The sequence below is a fragment of the Oryctolagus cuniculus genome, chromosome 18 (assembly GCF_051225735.1).
Source record: "Oryctolagus cuniculus isolate XC-2025 breed Fujian yellow rabbit chromosome 18, ASM5122573v1, whole genome shotgun sequence".
NCBI lineage: Eukaryota > Metazoa > Chordata > Mammalia > Lagomorpha > Leporidae > Oryctolagus > Oryctolagus cuniculus.
The window spans coordinates 8,037,911-8,051,078 of NC_142884.1; the positions used below are offsets into that span (position 1 = coordinate 8,037,911).

The 13,168-nt window shown below is 59.0% G+C and overlaps 1 protein-coding gene across 3 annotated transcripts in view; it reads left to right on the forward strand.

Moving 5' to 3' along the window:
• Positions 1 to 9,339, forward strand: part of LOC127488250 (beta-1,4-galactosyltransferase 3) — a 23,605-nt gene extending 14,266 nt beyond the window's left edge. For 2 of the 3 annotated variants that reach the window (XM_089318858.1, XM_070062951.2), the window contains exon 8: positions 1,218 to 2,711. The gene's annotated coding sequence lies outside the window, so the exon portion shown is untranslated. Of the gene's footprint in view, positions 1 to 1,217; positions 2,712 to 5,262 lie in introns of those variants that run through there. The other variant, XM_089318859.1, reaches the window with a different exon arrangement.
• The last annotated feature ends 3,829 nt before the right edge of the window (positions 9,340 to 13,168 follow it).

A 13,168-nucleotide genomic window follows, 5' to 3' on the forward strand; every position in this document is an offset into this window, starting at 1 on the left:
CCCTCCTCTTCCTCCTCCCTCTCTCCCCCCTCCTCTCCCCTCCCTGCCCCCTCCTCCCCCCTCCTCTTCCTCCCTCCTCCCTCCCTCCCCCCTCCTCCCCCCTCCCTGCTCCCTCCATCCCCTCAGCTAGACCCCGGAGGCCTTTCTTAACGGCACCCACGGGGAAAGGGCTCCCGCAGTGAGCGAGCTTGGAACGGGCCGGCTTTTGCGGGGAACAGGTGCACGAGGCGGGTCTAGACTGGGACTTCACTTTGCATAACAGAGTTCCGTTTCAGAAACTGTTTCAGGAGCAGTGAGCTCCCTCAGTTAGTGAATCGTAACAGCACGTGTGTGTGTAGTGCGCACGGTGGCCAGGCCCAGCCAATGCCCTCGTCCACAAAGGCCGGCGCCAGGGCGCAGGGAGTGAGGCCCCCACCCGCCATGCCAGCATCCCACACAGGTGCCGGTGTGAGTCCCGGCTGCTCCGCCTCTGATCCAGCGCCCCTGGAACACCTGGGAAAGCTGCAGAGGCCAGCCCCAGAGCCGGAGCTCCTGCACCCACGTGGGGGCCTGGCTGGAGCTGCTGGCTCCCGGCTTGGGCCCGGCCCAGCCTGTGATGCGGCAGGCACTGGCGCTGAGTGGCTTGTGCCAGGGCTCGGCACTGAGAGGGACAGCAGGAGGCAGCTGAGGCCCTGGGGTGTCCCTCCCGGGCGACGGGCAAGGACCGAGAAGGGCGCCTCGCCCTGACCAGGGTCCGTCTCCCCGGACTCAAGATTGAGTGACAGCTGTCCACAGGGCCCTGTCCGCAGGTCGCAGGTGCGCAGCTCCGTGCACACCGCCGAGTGGCTGCGGCACCTGCGCCCCAGTGGTGCCCGCACTTCCAGCTCACTCGACAGCTGGGGTGCGGCCCCCGGAGGGTCACCGCCGAGACACAGCGCGGGTTTGCGCTCCAGAGCCCAGCACAGCCCGGGTCAGACCCCGCCTCCCGGACAGTGCCTCGGACCTGTGCGGGGCCCTCATCACCCTCAGAAGAGTCCAAGACGGGGATCGGAGGTGCCTGCCTCCCCCACGCTGTGGACTGAACTCTCCCTCCTCAGTTGCACACCCAGGCAGGTCCGGGACACAGGGTCCCTGGAACTCACCGGGCACTTGCTCTGCCCAAGCGATGGCAAGTGTTTCGTGGACTCCCCACCCCCCTCTCCCCTGTGGGTAAGGCCCAGTTCTCATCTTGCCTCTAGGTGCTAGAACCGGGACAGAGGAATCCAGCGTCTTGAGCAGGAGGTGCGGAGAGAAGAGACCGAGACGTAATCAGACCCAGGGATCCGGCTCCCGGGGCTGCCTCTTAGAGATTATATTGTTCTGCTACTCCGCGGTTCCTGGTATTTTTTCCTAATGCAGAAAATGTGGGGAAGAGAGTGGTGAAAACTGAGCGACTGGCTGAATCATTACAGCCTGTCAGCCTCGTGGGGTACTGCGCAGCCTCCAGAAAGTCGTAGAGTTTTAAATCAAACATGCATGTGTGTGATACAGACTGGGTCTTACAAAGGAGCGACGGGAAGGTTGGTGCGGTGGGTAAAGCCACCACTGGGTGTCTGCATCCTGTACTGGAGCACCTGGTTCAAGTCCTGCCTCCACTTCCCATCCGGCTTCCTGCCGATGCACATCCTGGGAGGTGGCAGGTGACGGCAGGTGCGAGTCCCTGCCACCCACACGGGGCCTGGCTGGAGTTCTTGGCCGCTGCCTGGCTCTAGGCATTTAGGGAGTAAACTGGGAGATGGGAGATCTCTCTCTCCCTTTTTTTTTTTAAAGATTTATTTATTTATTTGAAAGAGTTACACAGAGAGAGGAGAGGCAGATAGAGAGAGAGGTCTTCCATCTGCTGGTTTGCTCCCCAGTTGGCCGCAATGACCAGAGCTGCACCAATCCGAAGCCAAGAGCCAGGAGCTTCTTCCAGGTCTCCCACATGGGTGCAGGGGTCCAAGCACTTGGGCCATCTTCTACTGCTTTCGCAGGCCACAACAGAGAGCTGGATCGGAAGTGGAGCAGCGGGACTAGAATTGGCGTCCACATGGGATGTGGGCACTGCAGGCAGCACCGCTACGCCTCAGGGCTGGTCCCTCTCCATTTCAAATAAATGAAAATCAATGATGATAATTTAGAAAGAAAAAGAAGAGAGGGTCCCATATAGGTATATGATCATAGCGGGGGGTGTGTCTGTGTGTGTGTGTGTCATGTGTGGAATCATTTTCTGTAAAGAGCCCAGTATTAATATGTTCAGCTTGGAGGCCATATCTGCCACAGCTGCTCAGTTCTGCCCTTGGAGTGGAAAGCAATGCCAGACTCCCCCCCCCCCCCACCTTTATGTATATATATAAACGCACAGGACTGTGATTTATTAAGGAAAAAAGGATTGGTCGCTTAGATTTCGCCGGTGGCCACAGTGTGGTGACTGCCGTTTGTCTTCTGGATCGAGTGTAGGCACTGATTATCTGCCGAGAGGCCGAGCAGAGACGTGGGGTGTGCAGGGGGGGTGGAGGTGAGCTGACTGTGAGGCAGGAGCTACAGTGGGAGGGCCACTGCACTCCCAAACCACGCTGATGCTTTTGTCACAGGTGCACGTCCGTGTGTCTAATAAGTCACCACTATTGTATTTATACTTATTACTATGAAATAATTATTATGACGCAACCTCACGATGTATATTCAACAGAGAATAAATTTGGAAACAGTTACCTGAGGTTGTTTTTAAAAAATAGCCCCGATTTTCCTGCAGCAAAGCCTGCTGGACAGGAGAGTGTGATGTGCACACACACACACGCACGCACGCACGCCTTCAGATTTTCCCATGAAAATGGACTCATCTTTTCATTCTGCTTTCTCAGCCTGAAGCGTCTTCACACGTGCTTACAGATTGCAGTCCTGTGTGTAGTGCACGTATGCACAGATGTGTGGACCCACATGCACGTGTGACGTCCACGTCTACATGCGGGCGCACACTCGCGTTGTGTCGTGACGTCGGTCCTTTGCTGGCACTGCAGGGGTGCCGTCCCCACCACGGCAGTGTCAGTGAACCTGCCTGTGGACGTGGTCTGTGCGCTGCCCTCCTCTAGAGCAGGCTTGACTCTGCGGCAGCTGATGACCTACAGGCTGACGTCCACATCCTTCCTAGAGCCGGTTCAAAATGGGTGCTTCCGCTGCTGCCTAAACGTCCTGTTTGCCAGTTTCCCCTCCGTAAGGTAACCGTGACCGTGGGCTGTGTGCGGATTCTACGGTGTAGAATTGGGCATTCTTGGGAGGTTCTCCTGTCCTGAGGAAATGATTGAGGAGCGCGCTGCTGCCGCGGGAGCCCTCCCTGAACAGTTCCCCATGGCCGCGGCGTGCGCGCAGCTTCTCCCCTGTGACCCCCGTGATGACTCGGACGTGAAGATTTCCCACACCTGTGGCCCTGGTGCGGCCTCTCTGCTGTGCCACCACACGTGCCTTCTGAGCGTGGCCTGCCCACATCCGGCACACACGTGGGACCCTTGCCCTGACCGGATTCTCGGGGGCCGGCCGAGCGACGGCTTCCCCGCATCTGCTGCAGGCGTGCTGTCTCTGTCCACTGCACGCATTTGTCTCTGTCCGCTGCACGCGTGCTGTCTCTGTCCTCTGCACGCGTACTGTCTCTGTCCGCTGCACGCGTGTTGTCTCTGTCCGCTGCACGCGTGCTGTCTCTGTCCTCTGCACACGTACTGTCTCTGTCCGCTGCACACATGTTGTCTCTGTCCGCTGCAGGCGTACTGTCTCTGTCCTCTGCACGCGTGCTGTCTCTGTCCTCTGCACGCGTGCTGTCTCTGTCCGCTGCACGCGTACTGTCTCTGTCCTCTGTACATGTGCTCTCTGTCCACTGCAGACGTGTTGTCTCTGTCCGCTGCACGCATGTTGTCTCTGTCCGCTGCACGCATGTTGTCTCTGTCCGCTGCACGCGTGCTATCTCTGTCCACTGCAGATGTGTTGTCTCTGTCCGCTGCACGCGTGTTGTCTCCGTCCGCTGCACGCGTACTGTCTCTGTCCACTGCAGACGTGCTGTCTCTGTCCGCTGCACGCGTGCTCTCTCTGTCCGCTGCACGCGTGCTGTCTCTGTCCGCTGCACGCGTGCTCTCTCTGTCCGCTGCACGCGTGCTGTCTCTGTCCGCTGCACACGTGCTGTCTCTGTCCGCTGCACGCGTGCTGTCTCTGTCCTCTGTACACGTGCTGTCTCTGTCCGCTGCACATGTGCTGTCTCTGTCCGCTGCACGCGTGCTGTCTCTGTCTGCTGTGAGTTTTCTGGTGCGTTCCGGGGGTGCAGCGTCGGGAGCGGCCTTTGGTACACGCACTGCATTCATGCAGCTGTCTCTGCTGGGAGTTCTGAGGACAGGACCCGTGACAAAAGGCTTGTCTGCATTGTCTGCATCCCTGGCGGTGCTGGACACGGCGACTCCTGGGCAGGGCTCTGCACGCGTGCAGTGGGAATCGGACGTGTGAGCGTGGTTCACGGCTGAGCTCTTTTCTGCATCATCGGTTCCTTTGCAGTTTTCCTCTGGCCACTGCTGCCTGCGGGCGCTGGAAGTGCCACGGGCCAGTCGCTGCGGCTGCTGCTGGCACTGCCTCGCATGTGCCGTGGATTCCGGGTTAGGCTGCAAGGGCTTACGCCGGGGCCTTTGCGAAGTCTTGTCTGGAGAAGGAAGGCGGGCCGCAGGGTGATTTTCCGGGGTCCTTGTCACCACTGTCACTGTCTACTCAGAGTTGTCCACGAGGACCTCGGCTGGGAAAGCTCACTTTGATGTTGCTGCTGCTCTGTGCGTGGCCAGCAGCCAGCTGCAGTTGTTTTTTGTTTTTTGTTTTTTAAAGAATGAATTTATTTGAGTAGTAGAGTTAGAAGAGAGGCAGAGAGAAAGGTCTTCCATCTGCTGGTTCACTTCCCAGATGGCCACAACAGCCAGAGCTGCACCAATCTGGAGCCAGGAGCTTCCTCTGGGTCTCCCACGCGGGTGCAGGGGCCCAAGGACCTGGGCCATCTTCTACTGCTGTCCCAGGCCACAGCAGAGAGCCGGATCGGAAGTGGAGCAGCCGGGACTCAACAATAGAACCACCTAATGCATTTCCACACCCTCCCCATGTTGATGTGACCCATCACTGGGTCTGTCAATCATCTGTCCAGCACTAGGCGCGTGCCAACCAGCATTCCATGTAATGCGCACAGAAATTCATACGATCCTCCCGACAACCCCCAAGGCGGTAAGACCTATCATCCTTGTTCTACAGATGCAGGGGAGACAAGGACGGTTACTTGGCCAGGATCACTCTGAGGACTTTGAACACGGGCAACCTGGTTCCGTGGTGGTGGCAGTCTGCATGGCCGGATTTGGGATGACAACTGTAGCATGAACTAGACCAGGACAGCACTGGTAGCTGGCCAAGGCTTGAGGGAGGGCTCGGGAATACAGCCGTTCAGTAGTTTCCATGGCTACGTCCCCTGCTTTCTGTGGTTGGTAGAAACAATGTTGAAGTCCTCGGTCCTCTGTTACAAGTTCAGGCTTCTCCCATCCTGACTTGGCCAAGCTGTGAAGAAGAGCCCAGCCCCAACTCTCAAACTGTGAAGCTGCCATTGTCCCCCTGAGAACAAGGAGTGGGCGTTTACCCCAAGAAGGGTGTCCTGGACGGGTGGGTGAGCAGGCTGGCCCTGGCATGTTCCCCTCTCTTCTGTGGAAGTGAGCTCATCTCTCCGTTAGCTGTAACCTACTGGACACACCTCTGCAGTGCACTTGAGAGGAAGGGAAGGGAGGCGCGGGTTATTCCAACAGTCCAGGCTGCAGCCGGGAGCAGGGACACAACCCAGGCTGCCCGTGTGGGTGAGGAACCCGGTCCTTGAGCCATCAGCGCTGCCCAGGGGCTGCCTCAGCCGACAGCTCAGCGTGGGACTCGGAAGTCATACCTGCTGGGCTAAGTGCTTGCTTTCGCTTTCCTTGTTTGTTTTACGGCCAAGAGTGGGCGTCCACGGTCATCTGATTTACTAAAATGCACACACAGCAGGTGCTCGAAAATGAAACTGCTGGACCTGTGGCCGTGCTTTGCCAGACTTCAGTACTGAGTGTGCTACCGCCGTCGCACCTCACTGCTTTTTGTCTTTCAGGCACTTTGAGAAACTGCATCCGAGCCTCCTGTTCAGAAACCGCATCCGTGTTTCACCCTCTTTATAAAAAACGAGTGTTTATCAACGTTCTCATCAAGTGCACGATGTCATCGGGGAAGGCGCACTGTCACTCACATTGAGCAGCGTCCTCGCCCTCCCCTCTCCGCCCCGGCCGCCCACCACTCCGCTCTCCCTCTGTGGACCTGACCACCGTGGCTGCCTCATGGAAGCAGAGCCATGTTCTTGTCTCACGTGTCCAGCGTGTCCCACACAGCACAGTGTCTAAGGCTCGTCCGTGCCGTAGGGTGTGTCGGAACCTTGTCCTTTCTAAGGCTGGAGCACCCCGGCGTGTCTGCCGGCCACGCGTGTTATCGTTCACCCGCGGACGGGAGGCCTTCATTCAGATCTCGCCCATGAGCAGCGCGGCTGTACAAGTGTCTGCTCAAGTCCTGCTTTCAACTCTGGAAATGGCAGAAGTGGCACTCCCGGGTCCAAGTCCTTTTCCCATCTTCCAGTTGGATGATTTCCTGTTCCATTTTTCACTCTAAGATTTATCTTGTTTATTTATTTGAAAGACTGATGGAGCAGGGCGGACAGAGAGAGATTGACTTTACAGCTCCTCACTCACTCCCCAGATGGCTGCAACAGCCCAGCTAGGCCACACCAAAGCTGGGAGCCATGAGCTCCATCCGGTCTCCCACGTGGGTGGCACAGGCCTAAGTACTTGGGCCTTCCCAGGCACCTGAGCAGGGACCAGATGGCTGCAGTGGCCAGGCTAGGCCAAGCCAAAGACAGCAGCCAGAAGCTTCAGCCCGGTCTCCCTCGTGATTGATGGGGAAAAACACTCAAGCCATCTCCACTGCTTTTCCCAGGCCATTAACAGAGAGCAGCCAGGACTCGAATCGACGTCCCTGTGGATGTCGGCGCCGCAGCGTTGGCCCCAAACGGACAGATTTCTTCGGGAAACATACTCCCCGAGTGTGTAGGCATGATTGGGTTTGTGTCTGTCCTTGTCCATCTCGGTCTGGGTGAAGTGGAAACCCAACAGTACTGACCGGCTTCTGCCACTAGAGGGAGCCCTTCCGGCACAGTCAGGTTCGCTGCGCGGGACTCCCCAACAGGGCGAGAGCCCACTTCCGGCTGCACCTGCCTATGGCGCAGAAGTGGTTTCCTTCTCGAGCCACGGTCCTAAAAGACGGCCGACGAGGGCCTAGCGTAACTTCATAAAGAGTGAGCGACACACCAGCAGTAGTTGCTGCGGGCCACCTGCTGGATCTGGGGACAGGTTTGCAGCCAGGGGTCACCTGCACATTGCACTGGGAGGGGCTGCCACTGCCCAGGCTGCGTTTTAGCCCCAGGGGGAGGGGGTGTCGCAGCAGCTCATGCACGACGGGCAGTTCGTGCCCAGTTTCCGTGATAGCTCTTAGTTGGACCTTCAGTCTCTTCTACAGCTTTTAAAAAATCATTTGTTTGGTTCACTTCCCAAGTGCCCCGCACTGGCAGGGCACCCAGGTGGCAAGAACCTGGCTGGCACTGTGGCTCACTAGGCTAATCCTCCGCCTTGCGGCGCCGGCACACCGGGTTCTAGTCCCGGTTGGGGCGCCGGATTCTTTGCTGGTTGCCCCTCTTCCAGGCCAGCTCTCTGCTGTGGCCCGGGAGTGCAGTGGAGGATGGCCCAAGTGCTTGGGCCCTGCACCCCATGGGAGACCAGGAGAAGCACCTGGCTCCTGCCATCGGATCAGCGCGGTGCGCCAGCCGCGGCGGCCATTGGAGGGTGAACCAATGTCAAAAGGAAGACGTCTCTCTCACTGTCCACTCTGCCTGAAGAACCTGACTACTTGGGCCATCACCTGCTGACTCTCAGGGTGCATATTAGCAGGAAGCTGGCTGGAGTCAGGAGTGGGGCTGGGACTCGAACCCAGGCCCTGGAATATGGGACGTGGGTGCCCCAGCCAGTGGCTTCGCTGCTGGGCCCAATGGCTGCCCCCCAAGCCTTCAGCCTCTCCCAGCGCCCAGGGATAAGTCAGAAGGCTTCACGCAGAGACCTGGGGGTCTCTGCTCGGGCACGCCAGCGTTTTAAATCTGTGGTTGTGCATGTAACTGAGCCTGTGAGGGTGATACACACATACTCCGTGCCCCTTGCGAAGACTGCTCGTGTCTGTGGGGCAGTGTGACGGTTTGACTCCTGTGTGCATCATGTGATCAGATGGGGAATCGGCACACCCACGCTGCGCATCCCAGAGCCCTCTCCTAGCACCCGGCACAGTGGGCCCCAGAACTCCTCTCCCTGTGGGGTGTGGCACTGCACCGTCAGCCATCTCCACGGGCCTCTGCTGAGCGCTCTCCCCCACTCCACGTCCCACGTCCCATGTGTGAGCTCGGGCAGCGTGTGTCCCTGCCTGCCTTGTGTCACCTAGAGCGATGTCGTCTGGCTCCTCGCGTCCGTCGCAGGGGACGGGATCTCCTTCGTGGCTGAGTAGTCTCACTGTGTGTACTGGTGCCGGCTGATCCCGCGCCCTGGCTGTTGTGGCTGGTGCTGCAGCTAAGGTGGAAATGCCGCCGGCTCTTCCACGTGCTGACTTCGTTTCCTTTGTATTTCCACTCGGGTCGCGGGGTCACGTGGTCGTCCTGCTTCTAATTTTTTTTTTTTTTTTGAGAGACAACCACATTGTTTTCCGTAGGGTCTGTGCTAACAGTGTATGTGCCGCTGCTGTAGAATTCTTTCTGCACACACTCCCCAGCAGCAAGATCCGAGTCCTGCGTCGACTTGCTCTTCCCTGAGCGTCCGTCCGTGTTCCTCATTATTGTTTCATACTCACCCACTGGCCACTTGTCTTCCTGCTTCTGAGAAACATCCATTCATGTCTCCAGGTCATTTTTTTTAAAGATTTATGTATTTGAAAGGCAGAGTTACAGAGAGGCAGAGACACAGAGAGAGGTCTTCCATCTGCTGGTTCACTCCCAGCTGGCCACAACTGCTGGAGCTGCACCGATCCAGAGCCAGGTCTCCCACGCGAGTGCAGGAGCCCAAGACCTGGGCCATCTTCTACTGCTTTCCCAGGCCACAGCAGGGAGCTGGATCAGAAGTGGAGCAGCCGGGACTCAAACCAGTGCCTATATGGGATGCCGGGACTGCGGGCAGCAGCTTTACCCACTAGGCCACAGCGCCGACCTCGGGGAAATTTTAAATGGTGATGTAATCCTGTTCACCTGTTTCGTCTTTTGTTTCTGTGCCTTGAGGTCAAATGCAAAGAGATGCTATCCCCAAGGCCATGTCCCCTTCTGTGCGCATCACATCTCCCTCTGCCAGCCTCTGCCCAGGCTACCTGTGATGGGATTTAGGGGCCACGTGCCTAACCCAGGATGATGTCTCTGGGGCAGGATCCGTAACGTAATCACATTGACAAAGACCCACTTGCTCTGGCCGGTGCCGCGGCTCACTAGGCTAATCCTCCGCCTTGAGGCACCGGCACACCGGGTTCTAGTCCCGGTCGGGGCGCCGGATTCTGTCCCGGTTGCCCCTCTTCCAGGCCAGCTCTCTGCTGTGGCCAGGGAGTGCAGTGGAGGATGGCCCAAGTGCTTGGGCCCTGCACCCCATGGGAGACCAGGATAAGTACCTGGCTCCTGCCATCGGATCAGTGCGGTGCGCCGGCTGCAGCGGCCATTGGAGGGTGAACCAACGGCAAAGGAAGACCTTTCTCTCTGTCTCTCTCACTATCCACTCTGCCTGTCAAAAAAAAAAAGACCCACTTGCTTCTGCGGTCACATCCGCAGGTTTCGGGAGCTGAGAAGGAGCCTCCTGGTGGCCTCCACTCCCCCAGGGAGCAGCCGGGGGTACTACGCACCCCGAGGATGCCCACACCTACCCTGCACCCCACGGATGCCCACACCACCCTGCACCCCCCCCGCGGATGCCCACACCACCCTGCACCCCCCCCCCCGCGGGTGCCCGCACCACCCTGCACGCATTGCCCCCTTCTTCCTTCTGCACCCTGCTCCTCCTCCCCCGCACGGCACACATCTGGGGACACAAGGGCTTAGTGTCCTGAGAATGACACTGTTAGGAGACCGACAATAGAAAGTTAGAGGGGCCTGCGCTGTGGCATAATGAGTAATGCCACCGCCTGCAGTGCTGGCATCCCATATGGGCACCAGTTTGAGTCCCGGCTGCTCCACTTCCGACCCAGCTCTCTGCTGTGGCCTGTGCATGGCCCCGGCACGGGGGCTGCTGGTGGCCATCGGGGAAGCCGCTGCTGACCTCTGCCTGGTCCTGCTCAGGCAGGGCTGCCCCAGGGCCAGAGCGGGAGTGGGGAGGGCAGGGGCCTGGGGCTGCATCCCGGAGTCCTAGAGCTATGGGGGGGGGTGGTTAGGAGGCTGAGCTGCAGGTGGGAATGCCACATGGACATCTGTCCCTGACTCTGGCCAGGCATCCGGGGCTGGGGGGCTGCTCTCTCCCCTCAGCTGCTCCCCCAGATCCCTGCTGCCCACTGCACCCCATCTGGCCACACGGAAGGCCCTGGTCTCTCTCAGAGCGAGGTCCCGCAGCAGCCGGCATGGGGGATACAGGCACGGAGGCGCCTTAGACTCTCAGATGAGGGAGGCCAGCGTCTCACTGGACACCGCCCCCACAGTGGTCCCAGGATTGCTCTCAGCATAGCCCAGGCTGAGCCGCCCACTTCCTCCCCAAGCCCCCTTCCTGCGTGACGCTGATGGCACCGTGACTCCAACTTTAAAACCAGACCAGGGCATGCGGCCCGCTCTGACCTCCCCCCTGCGCCCTCCCCAGAGCCACAGATGACTGCTCCCTGCTTCTTCTTCATCCTGGCCGCGGCCCTGCCCGCAGCCCCGCCTCCTCCCGGAGTTGCTGAACCCACGGCAGCTCCAAACCTCAATGGCCTTTTTTTGCAGACAGAAATGCTGGTCTTCAATGTCATATGAAATCGAACGAGATTCTGAGTGGCCGAATAGGGATGAAGAGAAAAACATCAGAGGACTCCCGTTTCCCGGCTTAAGAGCCTGCCCCAGAGAGGGGCGGCCCCTGGGAGGCAGTGGGAGGGGCGTGTGCTGTCGCCATCGCACAGGAGACCTGGAGCGCTCAGCGTGGGGTCCCCGTGCCACCCGGCAGCTCCACTCCTTGGGAAACACCGGGAGAATAGAAAATCGACGTCCAAACCAAAGTATGCACATGGGTTTCTGTATCCGCGCTGTTCTCGTGGGCCAAAAGGTGGAAGGCACCCAAACGCACCTCCGCGGGCGACGGGCCGTGCACAGTGTGGCGCACCAGAATCAATCAAGTTCTAACTCATTCTGCCGGCCGGGTTTACCCTGGAAACGCTCCCCTAAGTGGCAGCCCAGCCTGCAGAGTCCTGGAGCTTTCTGGAGGGCACAGAAAGCATGGTTCCATTTACAAAGCCCCGGGGGATGGCAGGCGGCCCCGTGGTCACCGGCGCGGAGGCAGGCGGAGAGGTGGACCACTTCTGGGGTGGTGGGAACGGGCAGAAGTGATGGTCACACAGTAGGTGCATGGACTAAACGCCGCGTGGACAGGGTCAGCGAAGGCCAATGAAGGTCAACAGGGTCAATGAAGACTTCTATGTTCATCAGAAAAAAAAAAACCCGCAGAGACGCTGGGGGCGGGAGGCAGCGAGAGTGCGCACTGCGCAGTTCCCTTCCTAGGAAATTCAATAAACCGACTCAATCGGTGCGGATTAAAAATACGGATTCTGGCTGTCTCTGACCGGATGTGGAGGCAGAGACGGGTGTGGGAGGGCCCAGCGGCAGGTGCTTTCCAGGGCTGCGGAAATGCTTGGGCTTTGGGAAGTGCGTGGCCAGGCGGGCCGCGTTGCCCACCGGTTCCTCCTAGGTGCGGGGAGGAGAGCGCGCTCGCAGCCTCCTTTGCAAGAGCAAGGTCTGCGGGACGCGTCCCGTTCCCCCCCGCCACCCGAGCTGAGAGCAGCCCGCCCCTGGAACCCAGGACAGCGCGGACCCCGAGGGCCTGGGTCAGCCTGCGCTGGGCGGGCGGTGCGCCCCCTGGTGGCGAAGCCCTGACTGCGGCACGGACCCAGAACCCGGGCCCGGGTCACATCCTGGGCTGCTCCTGGGGTATCTGAGAGACAGAGGCGCCTCGGCCAGACCTGGACCCCACCCATCGCTGGGACCCCTCTGTCATCCTTTCCCAAGCCCTCACCTTCCCGGCTCCCCTCTGCATCAGCACAGCCCTGGCTGCAGCCCTGGGCCCTGGTCTTGACCTTGTGGATTTATTTTTTTTAAGATTTTTTTTTTAAAGATTTTATTTATTTATTTGACAGGTAGAGTTACAGACAGTGAAAGGGAGAGACAGAGAGAATGGTCTTCCGTCTGCTGGTTCACTCCCCAAATGGCCGCAACAGCTGGAGCTGCACTGATCCAAAGCCAGGAGCCAGGAGCTTCTTCCAGTCTTCCACAAGGGTGCAGGGGCCCAAGGACTTGAGCCATCTTCTACTGCTTTCCCAGGCCATAGCAGAGAGCTGGATTGGAAGAGGAGCAGCCAGGACTAGAACCGGCGCCCATATGGGATGCAGGCACCACAGGCGGAGGATTAACCTACTGAGCCACAGCGCCAGCCCCTGATTTATTTATTTATTTGAAAGTCAGAGTTACACAGAGAGGAGAGAGAGAGAGAGAGAGAGAGAGAGAGAGGTCTTCCATCCAATGGTTCACTCCCCAGTTGGCTGCAACGGCCAGAGCTGCACCGATCCAAAGCCAGGAGCCAGGAGCTTCTTCCAGGTCTCCCACGTGGGTGCAGGGGCCCAAGGACTTAGGCCATCCTCCACTGCTTTCCCAGGCCATAGCAGAGAGCTGGATCGGAAGAGGAGCAGCCGGGACTGGAACCGGCGCCCATATGGGATGCCGGCACTGCAGGTGGCAGCTTTACCCGCTATGCCCAGACCTTTGGGAATTTAGGGAGAGGAACATGGGCGCCCCATGCTTGCAGAAGGAAAGCAGGAGCCTTTAAAAGCCGGTTTGGGAAGCAAAAAGCTGGGCGGAGAGCTGGACCCC